General features: G+C 25.5%; 1 pseudogene; it reads right to left on the bottom strand.

Annotated features, from left to right (window-relative positions):
* Positions 1 to 3,648: 3,648 nt before the first annotated feature.
* LOC113555678 lies at positions 3,649 to 10,524 on the bottom strand (annotated as a pseudogene).
* Between the last annotated feature and the right edge of the window lie 3,360 nt (positions 10,525 to 13,884).

The following is a 13,884-nucleotide window of genomic DNA, read 5'->3' as shown; positions in this document are numbered from 1 at the left end:
CGGTTTTTGATTTTTTTTTTTTTTTTTTTTTTTATTACGATAAGTACAACTTCTAATAATCCTTGTATTGAATTTTAAAGGTTTTTGGAAAGCCAAATTTTTTTATCGGCATTTCAAGAAAAAAAGTTTAGAACAATCAAAAATTTCAATTGCCTCCAAATAGCTTCCAAATAGGTTCAAGTATGACTCCAAGTACCAACTAGATTTATTTTCTTTTCAAAGAGGGGCTGAAGTTAAAAATCAAAGTACTATTACTACTCCAAAACGTGATGACAGACACAAACGTATGCGTTCGTGTCATAAATAAAATAAATTCGACTTAAGAATGTTCAAGTTATATACCTCAAATAGATATAAATTATAAAATATCAAGAGCAATGAAAAATTGAGTTATAAAGATTTTCAAATTATGGTGACACGATTGTATTTGCAAACAGTGTTTTGAGTGAAACAAAAATTGTATTTCTTTTTAACAAAATGTTTGTATTACAATTTTTTTTTTAAACTGTCAAGTTTGGTCAATATTGAAATATGCATATTAACATGAAGATAGGATATTAATATTTAAAATATAAGCAACTAGAATACAATATTTAGACTAATCATTGAATTGGTATGGAAAATTATAAATTCATCTATTCCATAAACACAATTTAACATCCCGCGGTTGTAGACTGTAGTTTATATAAACTAAATGGTTAATGGTAACGAATAATTATTGCTGTGATCTCATAATCTGAATAAAGTCTAGCTGTTGTAAGTCTGAAACGTCATGTTCTCAAGTCCGCTCTTTCTGATATTTAACTGTTGGATATTTGATGGGATTAATTATTTTTTTTTTAGCGAGTGGAGTTAGTATTTTATTGTAGTCAAAAAATATTTATTTTTTCAATGTCAGTTAAAACTTTCAGAAATTAAAACTTTTATTTTATTAGGATAATTAAAAATGGAAAATAGCAGATCTCGAGGTAGAGGTAGGCCACCACAACCTCAAACATATACATTACAGCAAAGAGCTCAAGACCACCAATAAGTGGAATTTTAAGTCTTGATACAGGTCACACTCATAATCAAAAGACAAAAGTAAAACTTCCATTAAAACTGTACCTTTTTTAATCATTTATATGAAATTTTTTTAAGGTGCAACAAGTTACAGATGAATATAAAAAATTGTACACAGGTAATATAATTTAGCTTGTATTAAATTAATATAGTCTAAATGGCATACTTTCGTCTTATAAATTCGAATTCATGTTGACCATGTTAATTTTGATGAACATCAATTTAATTAAGTAGGCACGTTAAAAAATGTATTATACATTTTCTTACTAGTCTATTATTTTTGTAATATATTTATTGATACCCTATTCATCGAAATATTTTCTTTGTAGATGAACTAAAACTAGTAAAAAATGAAGACAATCAAAGCCAATCAAACAAAACTGAACAAAAAAATAAACCAAGAATGCAATTTGATACAAATAAAGGTAAAAATAATCTTGGACGATTATATAATTAATAATATCTTATCAGGGCTCACGTTTTTATGAAATTGTATGCTTTTTTCCTTTTATATTTTTGAATTTTTGTCAGAAATCTTTATGAATTGTAATAGTTTAAAGCTAATATTAATAATATTATTCTGTCTGTTTATTTAATTGTAAATAATGTAAATTGCATAAGTGCCTATTTTTGATTATTTTGACAAAATGTAATATTTTTTGTCTATAAAAGTAAAATTTAATAAAATTACCTACTTATTCTACATGTTATAGAAATCTGATAAAGGTGTAATTTAATATTTAGTTAAGTAAAATTGGTTAACTAATATAAATTTTATAGTTTTATATCACTTTCTTGTTCATAATCTTGCTAAGTACTTTCATATTCAAAAATATAAGTTCTATTCTGAGTATCTCAATTAAGCTGACATATTTATTTTAAATTATTTATAAATCCAAATAATTAATAATTATTAATATAAATGATTTAATAGTGTCAATTTTATGTTTGTTATTAATGTTCACAAAACTTAAATTTTCTACAAAGAACTTAGCTCTTTGGTAAACATTTAATAGGTTACATCTTTCTATCTTTAAAATAGTAGTAATAACAATTTTAATTAGATAAATGATTATTCAACATTTTTTCAAATATTACTTATTATTGTGTGTGTAAAAGATAGGAAACCCTGTTTATTAAAGAAACATTTTGTGTTAATTAGCATTTACAAGGAGCTTAATTCATACAACTTATTTAAATCCAAATACACAGATTTCTGGTACTACCATTTTTATATACTCCAATAAAAATTATTTTGTACACAGAATTTTTATTTATTTTAATGATTGTCTATTTTTTTTATATACACAATACAGTCGATTACATAAAATATTAACTTAATTATGTATAATAACATATCACAAGTTCGTTGTAAGAAATTATCATTTTTTTGGAATTGAATTGTTTTTCCACGTTTTTTTACGTAACAAAAAGTTTAAATCATATTCTGTATTTACTCTGCATAATACACATTGGCTGTCATTGGTAAAATCATTTCTGAAATATAAATAACAAAAAATAAATTTAGTTAAGGAATAATCATCATGAAATAATAGTATACAACCCTTTATCAGGTAAAACTTGAGATAGAGTATAGTTTTCTGGATCATCATCAATACAAAATTTCAGCATAGCATTCTAATAACTTGTGGTGTTCGTTCATTGTACTTAACATAATGCTTTTGTATAATACAACCCCTAAAATATAGGTAATATAGATAGTTTATTTTATATCAACAAATTTTGGGAATAATTAAAATAATAATTTATATTTATATATAGTTTAAATAATTAGTCCATTTCTGGTTTTTGAGTTACAAATAATTAATTAAAAATGTTAAGTTCTGTAAATTAAAAAAATAATTTTTTTAAGAAGGAAACAATATTTCTATGACTGATTTGGATCATATTTAAAAGCAAACTTGGTTTTAAATGTTTTGAGCTCAAGTATATAATATTTTAAACTATGAAATAATAATAATATAATATAATAAAATAATATATATAATTATACTTAATATTGCAGAATTAAGAGTACAAAACACCCGCATGAGTTATATCCGTCTTACATTAATTAAGTGCGTAACATAGTAAATTTACGCTCAGTAGATCATGTTTAGCTCCGTTAGTTTAAAAATTAGAATGAATTTACCTATTATAAAACTTGATGGCAAGAACATTATATATCTTAAATATTGGCTTTTTACAATTATTCAGTTTCAAGTGAGTTATGAGCATTTTTAATTTACGCTATATTATGTACGCATTACTTGCTAAAAAATTAAACTATCATAAAAAACCAACATACAAACACAGATAATGTTCTTATCATCAAGTTTCATATAAGGTAACAATTCACTCTAATTTTTAAAACTCGCGTAGCAAAACGTTATCTGCTGAGCGTAAATTTGATGTTACATACTTGTAAGACGGAGATAACATATTATGCGGGTGTGACGTCCTCTTAAATAAAATGAATTAATAATTTTACATACCGTCAGTCTCAACATTATCTGCATCAACTGTAATCCGAATAATATAAAAATCCGACGAAGTATTAAATGTTGAATTAGTTAACACTATTTTTTAAACTATAATGTTAGTATTATTGCTTCCATTTAGTGACATGTCGAAAGATTGCAATGAATAACTACTTGATGAAGAAGATAGATCGAGTAAAGAATCCTGCAAACTCAAAAAAAAGTAAATTTTGTATAAAAATATTAGTTGTAGTAATGAACTTGTTATGTTTAAAAAAAGGTTATAAAATATCACAAAATGTTGATTAAATATACTTTTGCAAGCAACAATATAAATTAAATAGGTTGTAAAAAAAGATCCTAATTATGTAGTAACTTTTAGTTCTACTTTTTTACCCTAAATTTAAATTTATAGGACACAATCTCATTTATTATTTATTAAAAAAAAAAAAATTGAATATAGATAAGAACTTGAGTAAATTACATTTATTAATTATACTCAAAAATACTAAGCAAATACTATAGTCCAGATTTTAAAATAATAAAGTTAATAGCTAAATATAATCAAAACTAAATAAATATTCATATTTGCAATTAAAAATAGTTAAATAATTTTTTTTTAATAGACTAAATTTTCTACCGATAAGTCGTATTTTTAATTTGATATTAGGATATTTTATTGTAGTATAAATAGTTAAGGTATTGCATACTATTATTTCTATATTTTTAATTTCAAGAGTTTCAGGCTAGTTCTGTTCTATTATAACTTATGAATATTAAAATAAATACATTTCAGTATTTAACTATTTTTAAAAATTTGAGCTCAAGTTTTTAAGTCCACGGTATTCTGCTATGTCTCAAATAACAAAATTGTTTAGTTTGAGTATTAGTGAATAATATTTTTTTACCTGTTTATCCAAAGAGTTATTGGGTGAGTGTAAACCATCATCGGATAATCCATACAAACTTTTGCTACTACAATTACTAGAAATGGAATCATTCTTTTTTATGCTCATAACTGAAAAATTATCTTTGAATAAAAATCAATCATACGTATTTTAATTTAATAATTTAAAAGTTTATGAACGTTATACTTAATATACTTTTGTTTTTTTCCAGTTCCTATTATTGAATTTGCACATGATGATGTTATATTATCTGATGGTTCTATTTGACAAGAAATTCTAAACGCTTCTCTATCATCCAAAACTAAAATGGAATGAAACCATTGATCAAATACTGAATCCTCAGTTATGTTATATGAATTTGCTGCCCCTTGAAGGAGTTTAATCTAATACCCAGACAATTAAGATAAACATTTAATACAATTATAGATAATTAAAATAAACATAATTTAATACTATACATAGTTATAAACATACTTGAGCTAATACTTCAAACTCTTTTCTTTTTTATCAAATTAATTAGACCATCAGGCAAGAGATCGGGAGTTGCAGCATCAATCATGGTCAAATCAGTTAGAAATGTCCCTAAGTATGGTATAGTTCCAATGTTTAACTTCTAAAAATATTTCATTCATTTAATTAACACATGAAAAAAAAGATAATTGGATATAATTTACACAATGTAACTCACACTCATAGTACTTTGCTGCTTTTGAATAATTTTTTGTAAATGTCTATCATTGTGTCCAAATGTGTCAGCGAATTTTGCTGTACCTTCTCTTATTAATAACTTTCGCTGCGCCCATTGATTATTTTCTTCACTAAATATTCTTGCAAGTTCTTGAAACAATTCCACCTAGGAATTTTTATATATATATAACTTGATTAAAAATATTTTATGTATTTAATTTGATACAGTTCACTTCATTAGTATTACCTTATCTCGAGGAACTGAATGCCAAGTTTTCTTTAATCTAAACACAGAATTGGATTGTAAGCCAGATATAATAGCTTTTAATGAGGAAAAATTCTTAAGTACTCTTAATTCCTATAAAAATAATAAGTTTATTTAAAAGCTTATTATATATTTCTATTAATATACTTGAGCAATGTCAATCCAAGTTTCAATAACATGTGGTCTTTCTGAATTGATTGCTAATATCACAGTACTGATAACTCTAAGTGATACGGCATTAAATTGATCAATTGTAGCAAGGACTGTGGGTGCAGACCCTGCTCTTTTATTTTTAGACCAAACTGCACCTAAACATTGGTGAGCAACCATACTTCTTAAAACATCCTATACAAATTAAATATAGGTTAGAAATATTGATATAAAATATAATGGTGATAAAATAAAATAACATACACGGTCCATTCGAGTTAACTGCTCGGCAAAATGCCTTTCTGCTATGTTAGGAAAATTGTAAGGAGAATGTGGAGAATTAGCAATAACTAAGTCATAATCATCACTAATAAATGTTGTAGTATCTGGAAATTGTTAATAATTAGCTTTATATTGAAAAAAAAATTAAATAAGTTCATACCTGATTGTTTACATTCTTTAAGGAATCTTTCAAGTCTATAAGTTGCTTTTATGTGAAGTTCAGTTTTTGGCAAATATGTAAAAGTAAAGGAATGTAAACATCGTAAACAAGTATGTAAAGGTGGATCACGAAAGTCTTCAGGATATGAATCCAACCACACATGTAATGCAGATACAACAGTCCTAAAATAATATACAGTTTAGTATTTACAATTGCTAATATCATTATGACAAATATTATAATATGATTATATTTTAATTTTTATAAATGTATTTAAATAGTGTTACTTATCACATAACCATAACATATAATAATAATATAATAAACATAACTAATATGTTATAATTTCAAATTAAAAGAAGAACAATAAGGATTAGAAACAAGTGTTTAAAGTTAAAATAAAAAATTACTTTTTATGTGGATCGATCATTGATTCTGATAAGGCTTCTTTATTGTTTACTAAATACTCATACCTAAAAAAATAAAATTATAATTATTATTATTATTATTATTATTGTTTACAATAAATATTAAATATTAACTTGATTCTAGTTATATTTTATAAATATACCATACTAAAATTATTTAATTGAATCTTATAATATAAATAATTTAAAATTCAAAACATTCCTCAAGTTTATCTAATGTTATAATTATAGAATCTTGCATTAACAATATGGCTACTCAGAAGTTGAAACATTATTGATTTACTCAAAATAAAATTATCACATAAAAAAAACCACGAACCACCAGACCGGAGTGAGAGTGCTATATCTTACTTACTGTCAACTATAATCTTCATCTCACTTACCCATTTGGAACCACAAGCCAATTTTATTAATATAGGAAGGAGTTTATATATTAGATATATTTTATTATCTATTATTTTATACTGTTGAATTTATCCACACATTGCAAATGACATGCACTATAGGTACAATCATTTACATTATCATATTTACAGATATAGACAGCATTAATAGATGCTCTAAGCCATTTTTATATTATAAAACTAAATTAAATTTTATAGTTAAAGAATATACGAATAGGTACATCACTTTTTATTAGTTTTATTAAATAGTAAATAGTAAATAAACAATAGTACTATTATATACTATTTATAGTCAATGATTTTAGTTATGCCATAACAAGGGAAATAAATAAACTAATAATTGTTTTATCGGGTCGGTAAGAAATGTAATTTACAACAAGTTTGATTTTTAAATAAAAAATATTGATATTTCTAGTCAGATTGAAAATATTCTTGAAAGTTTGAGATGTGTTGCCACAAAATAATGATTTGAGTGAACTAGATAAAATGAAAAACAAAAGACAATATACTCAATAAAATAAAAGAACCCAATGTTACTTGAAACTATTAGAAAAAGATAAACACATAGTAGGGTAAATATTGAGACAAAACAATGAATTACATTGTAATGAATCATATTAGAAGAGAAAACGAATGACAAGGAAAAGCACAATTAATTAAACAGATGATTATCAGCTCTGAACAAATAAACTACATTGAATAAAAAAAGCTAGCTGGTGATAGGAAAAGTGTAGATTATATGGAAGAATAAAAAACAAACACATATTGTAGATGATAAAAATAAAACCTTTCTTTCTAGTAATAATTCACTATTTTTTTAAATACTAATTTTAAAATAAGGTATATTTAAATTATGTTTGTTAAAAATTAATAATTCAAGTTTTTATTTTATTAACTATAGTAAATTAAATTATTGTTACTGATTAACAGTGTTATAAGGTAAAGAAAAAGTTATGCTCATCAGAAAATCAAATCAAATTTAAAAATTATTATTTTTAAAAGATAAGGACGTAGATATTTATTGAATATAAATATTCAACTTTATATACACACTATATTTAAACAACTTGATTTAACTTATTATTAACTATGAGGCTTCATATTGTATTTTACTTTTCTGCTATCTTATATTATTGAATTACACAAAAGTTAACATGCATTATTATGAAATGTATTACTTAATAATGGAATATACTAGTATACTAGTCGTACTAAGGTACTTTTCTGTTATCCCGACTACTAAGAGTCTCAATTCTATTATATATCAACTACTTCTTCAGTCTCGACCAACATGAATCGGTTACTTATATTATTTATAAAATTAATATAATGCCATGGTCCATGATTCATATTTCATATTCAAATGCTGCAAAATTTAATTGAGGTCATTTCTACACTGCAGCAATAAATAATACAAGGTATTATTGAAAAAAACAAACGACTATTTTCAAACCAATTACCAATAGGTACGCATATTTCTTTTATGTTGACATGTCTTATTATTATATTGCATTTCCAAGAAACTTCATTTTTCCTGATGTATAATTTTTTTTTTTATAACAATTTTTACATTGATGGTGTCTTAGAAGTAAACCCTTATCTTGAAATAATTCAACGGTATCTTTTTCACTATTCGGTAAATTTCATAGAATCAAAATTATAAATACTAAATTATAACTAAAAATGATAAATTTGGATGTCAGTTAGCTACGATTAATATTATCGTTTAACAGTACTGACGCAAAGATTAACTGAAGACGATGGTCATCAACATGTATACTGTATAATCTAGAAGTCTCGATAATAGAGTTAGATCAGCGGTAGTCGCGGCATCGGCCGGTAGTTGGGATAACAGAAAAGTACCTCAGATAAGATTATGATACAAGAATATATTATACAACATTCATAATTTATTAGTTTATAAAAAAAAAAATACCGAGTTTAAAGATATATTATATATAGACCATTGTGTAAAAAAAAAATATTTATACCTTTCAATTAATAATGACAAAACATGATGAGGTGATGCAAAAGTTCTATAGGTGGCAAGAAATATATTCACAAATGTAGATTCTAATTCGCCATCATCTGATGCTAAGCTATTAACTAATTTTTCGATTGTTCCAGCTTTAATGAACTTTACTCTGATCGTTTCCCATTCTAAATGTGATCGTTCATCATCAGATTCCTGTAGTAAATTCAAGATAATTAATTTCTTTAAATATTATAAATCAACAAATATAAATTAAAAACAAATTACTGATTGAAAAAATAACGTACCAACAGAAGAGTTTTTGTAGGATTTTGATAACGCACTTTTTTAAATAAATTGTATAAACAGCACCCTCTTCTCTTTCTTCACCCCATAATTTCCATGTTGGCTGCTGCAAATCATAATATAAATATTATATTTTAGAATACGGGATATGAACCCACTATTATATCATGTTATGTACAGTATAAAATTAATGATTAAAGGAAACTATAGGCTTATTAATTAAAGAGAGAAAGAGATTTAATATTGGTAATGTGCATTAGATGAATAATTGGTTAGTTAAGAAAGTAATTTGACAAAGAGAATAGAATATGAAATGGGTCAAACAGTTGATCAATTACAGCGACAAGGAACATTGAAAGAATTGCCAGATATTTATTTGGGGCTGTCAATTTTTTTGACAGAAGGTTTAACAAGAAAAACATATTTGCTGAATGTTAAAAATCAACAAGAATTATTAAAAATAAAATAACTAAGACCCGTTACAATATAGTAATATTACTTGTAGGTTTATTGATTGATAAAAAAAAGGGATTCTACGATTTTTATTTTCTTAGAATAGTCATATACTCGTATATCCCAAAATCTGTAATTTGGTTTAACAATTCAAAGTTCAAAATATAATTATTTATTTTCCCCACCGTTTAATATAAGCATAGCGCACAGCATTCATTTGACAATTATCATAGGCCCCAGACAAAGAACAGAGTATACCCTTGCATGTTATGTATATATGCTCAATTCACCCGGCTTTCTTTCACGAAAATTGGTTCCTGCCAAATCATCAGTGACCCGATTGAATAAATTAAAATTGGGACGTCCCACTTTCGAATGGCCCTCTTAGAGCGTCCTCAACCGAGGTTCCTGCAGTATTGCAGAGTACAAATGCAGTGTTAATGACGCCGAATAGTATTTTAGTTTTGAAAAGAAGTTCGTGTCAAACTCACCGAGGTTTCGGCATCAAAATTCATACTTGTCCACCTGCATCATAGTGTTTTGAAAACTAAACCGAATTGCTGGTTGTGTTATCTGTACCGTCGTTGGAAGGCGACAGGGGTCTCGCGCGTGTATCCAGGCACCAGCAGCACGGAGGAATGACGGTTTTTCAAAGACGGATTTGAGATGATGTAGTTATAATTGTCGTCGAACGGCGTAGCGCGTCCGTGTCGTTTCCGTGCGAGCCACTTACGACGGTCGACGACGGCGGCGACGGCGGCGATGATAATAATAATAATAATAATAAGAATAAGAATAACAGTACAATGGCACACACACACACACTCATACGCGCACACGCACAGCTGCTGTTATCAATCTCGAAAATTGTTAACAGTCACTTATTCGAAATGAAAAAAAAATAAATATTGTAATATAATTTATATTATCTACTACCAGAGTACAATAAGAACGTAATCGCGGGACGGCCGCGCTTCGACTACAACAGTGAACTACACTCAACAGGTATGCGTACAGAGTACGACGACGAAACTGTATGAACGCGAACCGGTCCCCGATGACTCCGATTTGTCCGGACGTCGTCAGTGGCAGCGCACAACATTGGCGTCGCGCGGTCGCTGCGTCTGTATTGATCACGATGCATTAAATTAATAAAAATAAAAACGTTGAATTACACTAGGTAAGAGGTAACATGTCAATACCGACGATATCCATACAACATTATGATATGTGATCTACACCAGTGTTTCTTAAACTTTTTGAAATCACGTAACACCACCAAACAATAATGACTATTTATGCGAAACCCCTATTAAAATTATCTTTAAAAAAGGAGGATACTGCTAAACATGACAATAAACGGCAACAATGATAATGTATCAAATATACTAAATACAGCAAAATGTAATATAATTGTTTATTTAGGGGGTATCATAAGCATAACATTCAAAATTTCAAAAGTAATATAATATTTGACTTTTATTAATAAAAATATGTAAGTACTATTATTTAACGTACATTTCATACTGTAATTAACCAAATGTAAAATTGAAACATATTAATATTTTATAAATAAGTAATAGATTTTTAAAATATTTTTTTTTGAATATTTCGAAAAAAAAACACTTAAGTTTCGCGGAACCCTTAAGAGATCTACACTACCTGTATTGTTGAATATAAGCATAGACGAATAGACATTTATTAATTTATTATATTGTATATATTTATAAAAAATAATATTAATATTTTGCTATACGCCTATTTGATTACAATTTTTTTTCAATTTAATTTATTTCATGTTTGGTGTTTACTAATACGTGCAAGTTTATTGAGCAATATTCTTGGTGAGAAAACAATAGGTATACGTATACCTATTTAAATTAATAAGCAGATGACAGTTTCTTATTTTGTTAAAAATTATAGAAAGTTATCAAGATTTGTTTTGGATTTTTTTTTTAAGGACAGTGCGGAGGAAAATATTATCTCATTTTTGGGGGCAAACTGAAACATCCATCAAATATTAATCTATATAACTTAGTACATCGTATTATGTAGGTATTTATGGTAGGTTGAATCAATTAATTTTTTTGATTTTTTATTATTTAAAATACCGTAAACATATCGCATTTATTTTATTATCAATTATTATTATAGTGGTGTATATTTATATCATGGATTTTTAAAAATTGTATTGAGTATAACAAAATATTAATATACATATATTTTAAACGTTTAAATTACCTACACACGAATAATATCTATGAATTACAATAAAAAACAATTAAAACCGTAATTCTTTGTATCCGATTTCGTTAATATTTAACTTCAAATAACTATAAAAAAAGCTCTGCTTCTATATTTTAAAAATTGCTGAGTTTTTATAAAAACTGTTTTAAGGAACCTTATGTATTAAATGTTCATGACTAAGCTATAAAAATTGAATATATTAAACAAATTTTAACTACAAGATATTTTTCAAATTTTCGTAATTTCGATGAATTTTATCGAAAATTGAACTTCAAATAACACTTATAAATAAGTCTATGAGCCATGTCTGTATATATTTACAATAGTTTTTAATTTCTATTTACTAACAACGTCGTAAAGATTTTTTTATTTCTGCGTAAAATAGCATTTTTGTTTTTAAATAAAAAGACTTAAAAAATGAATAAGTACATGGATGATTCCTCATAAGTTGCATGTTTATACCTCAATTAAAATATTTCGAAAATACATAGTGGGTGATGACATTTTTTTTAAGCGTTTAAATTTCAAACTTTTACAAAATTTATTCAAATCTTAAAAAAATACAAATTGTATTTTAGTTAAAAACAATTTTAATGTTCACATCTACGAAATATTATTTTTTTGTAATTCAAAAAATATTATATTTACTGAAAGTTATACTACTTCCTAGTTCCTACCTATTATTATTATTATTTATTCTTTACTCATTACACTATACGTCTATACCAATACCAAGTTCCAAATATTTAGATTAATTTTATTATTTTAAACTATTTATATGACGAACTTAATCATGACGGTGTACAACAGCTAGTATACTTACATCGGTATTGATTTATAAGATAATATAAGCTTTAATAATAATATGAAATGAGATTATAATGGCTATGATTTGTTTTTGGTAAAAATTAGTTTAATTTATCTACCATATTTATATATTAATATTAATAACGATATGCAAATATATAATAAAATATCCCTGAAAATATATATATGACAGTTCGTCTCAAATTCTCAACTTATAGTTTCGTTTTTCATATATAATGATTTATATTTTATATTATTGAATTCAAATTTAAGTAATATAACAATATATAACAGTAAACAGTTGACCTATTAAATAATGAAGTATCTACACTCAGACCCTGATTTATGCAAGTGCAGATGGAGCACTTGTACTTGGCCCCCAATTTCTGGAGGTCCCCGGACTCTGTAAGTTGTAGAAAATTATTTTTTTTGAATTAATTCCACAAAAATTTATTTTCTATAATGTAATACCAACTGTCAATGTTCAGACTTTAGTATATTCTTATCATTAAATTGTCAGTTGAATTTTGGTTATTTTTGTCATTCCATACCCCAGTGTTAATAATAGTTACCATCACAAAATATTAAAATTATAATAATAATACAAAATTGTTTGAATATCAAAAATACCTAATAACTAATTTAAACTCTTTTATGATAAAATGTAAATAGAAATTGGTCATTTTTTATTTAATTTTAATTATATAGAATAAATTATTAAATTAATAAGTTATTTTCTATTTTTATAATTTTATGGAAGACTGAAATTAATTTATTTTAATTTAAATTTATATAATAAAATCCTTAAGTATTTTTAATATTTTAATATAGTATAATTTTGTTATGTTATTTAATTAGTATTGTCTTTTCATTGTCCTTAATTTACTAGACAAAGTAACTAAATTGTATTTATAGTACATGAAATAATGTACAAATATTTTATGAGTTTTGAGATAAGTATTTTGGTATTTAACATTTATAACATATAAATACTTTTTTTTTTATTATTAACATTCCCCCCCTCTCTATGCATAATTTTTCTAGAACATTTTTTTGACTTAGGGCCCCCAAAAAAATTGTGCACTTGGCCCTAATTTTATTAAATCAGGCCCTGCCTACACTACTCACTAGACATCTAATAAACATAATCATAATACTTCAGCTATTATATGGCATTATGGACAATATCGTATAGAGTATTTACAAATTAATATATTATTTTAAATTCTTATGGGGTATTATGGTGTTTTGGATACAAAGGTTAGGTAATAAT

The sequence above is a fragment of the Rhopalosiphum maidis genome, chromosome 3 (assembly GCF_003676215.2).
Source record: "Rhopalosiphum maidis isolate BTI-1 chromosome 3, ASM367621v3, whole genome shotgun sequence".
NCBI classification, from domain to species: Eukaryota; Metazoa; Arthropoda; class Insecta; order Hemiptera; family Aphididae; genus Rhopalosiphum; species Rhopalosiphum maidis.
This window is presented reverse-complemented; position numbering and strand designations above follow the sequence as displayed.